The 3,590-nt window shown below is 56.9% G+C and overlaps 1 long non-coding RNA gene across 1 annotated transcript in view; it reads left to right on the top strand.

Annotated features, from left to right (window-relative positions):
• Positions 1–3,188: 3,188 nt before the first annotated feature.
• Positions 3,189–3,590, top strand: part of LOC107184011 — a 10,544-nt gene continuing 10,142 nt past the window's right edge. The window contains exon 1 of the long non-coding RNA XR_001514825.1: positions 3,189–3,264. This is a non-coding gene — a long non-coding RNA (uncharacterized LOC107184011). The remainder of the gene's footprint in view (positions 3,265–3,590) is intronic.

The raw sequence follows: 3,590 nt of genomic DNA, 5'->3' as shown, positions 1-3,590 counted from the left end.
GATCCTGCGTTCCCTGAGCCCACAGTTCCCTTCCGGAAGGAGGGCATGTTCTGGGCACTCTCAGGGCAGTGGTTCTGTCTGTGCGAGGTAGCTCTGTTAGCCTGGAACAGGGATGGGGAAATGGTCTCAGAGAGGCCAAGAGCCTGCCCAAGGCAGCACAGCAGATTCAGACCCAGGGCCTGTCCCTTCCCCACTCTATCATGCCTGAAGACTTCCTGGAGGAGGAGGGCCTGTGAGCTGGGCTCTCAGGCGGCTGAGTTTGGGGAGGGCTTATCTGCCGAGGATGGAACAGGAGATGCTGTGTGGAGCAGGGCACTAAGGGCTGAACACCCCATTGTCATATCCCCCCTCCCCCCCAGGCACTCAGACTCCCACCCACTTGAGCACAGAGGGTTGCTATGGCACCTGCACTCTAGGGCAAGCTGGAGGCGCCCCCTCTGCTCCAGCATCCCCTTCTCCTGTCACCTGACTACCCCATTCCAGGGCACCCGAGGACAGAGCCTGGGCTGCAACACCCACCACTGGGTAGCCCGCTATACCCCCACCCCTTGATTTGAGACCGATGGGATCAGGTGCTCAGGCACCAACACTGAGGCAGGTGAGAGGCAGGTGGGCCACCTGCCTGACCTGGTAGCCGGACACGCCTGAGGCCCATTCCCTCCCTCAGCATGAGGGCAGCGAGCTCCATTTCACTTGGTTTCAGCTGGGGCCACTCAGTCACTGAGGTTCAGGTTGGCGACAGATGCAGATCCAGGCTCACCTGGCCCTGAAGAGAGTGGAACCTCCAGGACTGTCCAGCTCTGAGGACTCTCCATCACACAGATGCAGTGGGGGCCTGGAGGGGGACTCCTGGCCCCCAGGGTCTCCCCAGTTCTCAGCATCAGCCTGTAGGGCCAGCCTTCCTGCGTTCAAAGCCCCCTTAGCAGGTGGGTCTCCCTGGGACCTCACCTTCCTCATCTGTAAAATGTGGGTTACCCCCCTTTACTCAGTCCTTAGGACGATTAGGTGAGGTACGTGGGCGCGGTGCTCGCACGGGCACGGTGTCAGCTGCTATGCCTGGCATCCCGGGTGGCTCAAGCACTGGAGATCCCAGCAGCCCCACCGCCCTGCAGTTTGTGAAAGCTTCCCCGAAGTTGCACAGTCCAGGGTCCTGCCCCTGTCTGCCTCCCGCCTCCATGTGTCTTGACCCCTGTGACTTCCCTAGGCCGATAGGACAGAGTACCCTAGACTAGGCGGCTCTAATAGCAGAAATGTGTGGTCTGACATTTCTGGAGGCTGGGAGTCCAAGATCAGGGTGTTGCCAGAGATGGTTCCTTCTGGGCTCTGAGACTGGAATCGATCCCGGGCCCCTCCCCAGCTTCTGGTGGTGCCGCAGTCCTTGGTGTCCCTTAGCCTGTAGAACCATCACCCCGACTCTGCCTCCGTCTTCACGTGGGCTTCTCCCAGGGCCATGTCTGTGTCCTCACCAGCCCTACTGGTTAGGGCCAAACTTAAGGACCTCATTGTAACTTGATTACTTTAAAAAAAATTGATTTCAGAGAGGAAGGGAGAAGGAGAAAAAGAAACATCGATGATGAGAGAGAATCATTGATCAGCTGCCTCCTGCATACCCCCTAATGGGGATGGAGCCGGCAACCCAGGCCTGTGCCCTGACTGGGAATCCGAACCGGGACCTCCTGGTTCACAGGTCGATATTCAACCACTGAGCCACACTGGCCGGGCTTGATTACTTCTTTTAAATAAGGTCCCATCCTGAGTCCTGGGGGATAGGACTCGAGCATATCTTTTGGGGGGGAGGATAAAATTCAATCCAAAATAACCCCCTCTGAAGGTCCCAGGGATGGTCAGGCCTGGGTCTCCAAGGTGGCTCTCACATACCCACGCCTGGCCTCCCACCTAGGTGGGCACAAGGTGTCAGGTGAAAGGTGGGCACGAAGTCAGGCCAGGAAGGTAGGGAATGGGAGCCGCAGTGCCCAGCTCCTGAGCTGGGGCCGGTTCTGGGTGTGCATGGGGCTTCCTGGGCTTCCAGGGAGGAGCCCTCAGGAGCAGCAGGGCAGCCCTTGGGGAACACTTTGTGCCCCTGAGGCATTGGTGCCTAGCCAGTGTGGGCCAGGCTTGGCCTAGGTTGCAGGGCACATGCCCCCATCTCCAGCTGCCCCCACTACCATCCTTCGTCACTCATCTTAGTTCATTTGGTAAATGTTGGTTTGAGGACCTACTGCATGTCTAGGCGCCAGGAAACGGTCTCAGGAACTTCCATTCTCCTGGGGGTACAAATGCAATCCACGGCTACACAGGTAAAGTCACCTGGGAGAGACGTGCTGCAGGGACACGGCACTCACCATGTGCCAGGTGCGGCCCTAAGCGTTTCACATGAATGAATTCACCTTATCGCTTGGCTATCCTGTGAGGTATCCCCATTTTACCAAGAGGGAAACAGGACCTAGGAGGTTACAGGATGCTGGGGACCGGGTGGGCAGGCACAGACTCAGGGTGCTGTGATGCAGGGCGTTGGAGGCCCGTCCGCACCTCTGAGGGGTGCACATCTGAGCTGAGATCTGAGGGATGTGGAGCTGGAGACACAGGCAAGGCCTTGTGGTGGGAACCGGTGGCTGGAGCATGGGGGAGGGGGGCAGGAGTCAGAGCACGTGTGGCCCCATGGGCCGTGGAACCGGAGCTGGTGCAGGGGTTTAAGCTGGGGAGCGATCTGTCCAGATTGCCTTTGACAAGACCCCTCTGTGGAGACAGCCCAGGGTCCGTCTTTGGATGATGGATAAACAAAAGGTGGCCCATCCAGCGGAATATTACACCGTCATAAAGAGGGAGCTCTGACATGCTACAACTTAGATGAACTCGAAAACACAACGCTGAGTGGAAGAAGTCAGCACAGGGCTGTAAGATCCGATCGATATGAAAAGTCCAGAACCGGCAGGTACATAGAGACAGAGGGCAGGTTAGTGGTTGTTGGGCTGCGGGGAGGGGGAGACGAAGATTTTGCATAAGAGGCACAGAGTTTCTGTCCGGGGTGATGGAAAAGTTTTGGAAATAGATAATGATGTTGGTGGCACAGCATTGAGAATATAATTAATGCCACTGAATTGTGTGGTTAAAAAGAGTGATTTTATGTTATGTGTGTGTGTGTGTGTGTGTGTGTGTGTGTGTGTATATATATTTTATAACCATAATTTTTTTTAAAGGCCCCTCTGTCTGCTGGGGAAGCCTGGAGTGTGGGAGTAAGAGAGGCTGGAGTGCAGGAGGACAGAGGTCAGGGCCATCGGGGTAGACGGTGAGTGCAGGTCTGCAGAGGGCTGCCAAGGATGGATGGGTCTGCAATGTTCTGGAGGCGCAGACCCAGGACTTGCTCCTGAACTGCATGTGGGGAATGAAAGACAGAGGAGCCAAAGGACTTTGACTGAGGTTGGCCGAAGGAGACTGGAGAGGACGGTGGGACGGACCACGGACTGATTGATTTGGGGGGTCTGTTTCGGTCTGGTCAGGCTGAAGGTGTGGTGGAGGCTCATGGAGGTGTAGTCCGTGAGGAGGGAGGCAGTGGTCACAGTGGCTGTGGGCTTGCACTGGGCAATCAGGAC

Source organism: Myotis davidii, unplaced genomic scaffold (genome assembly GCF_000327345.1).
Source record: "Myotis davidii unplaced genomic scaffold, ASM32734v1 scaffold1204, whole genome shotgun sequence".
NCBI lineage: Eukaryota > Metazoa > Chordata > Mammalia > Chiroptera > Vespertilionidae > Myotis > Myotis davidii.
Note: the sequence above shows the minus strand (reverse complement) of the source record. Positions and strands in the feature narration are given on the sequence as shown.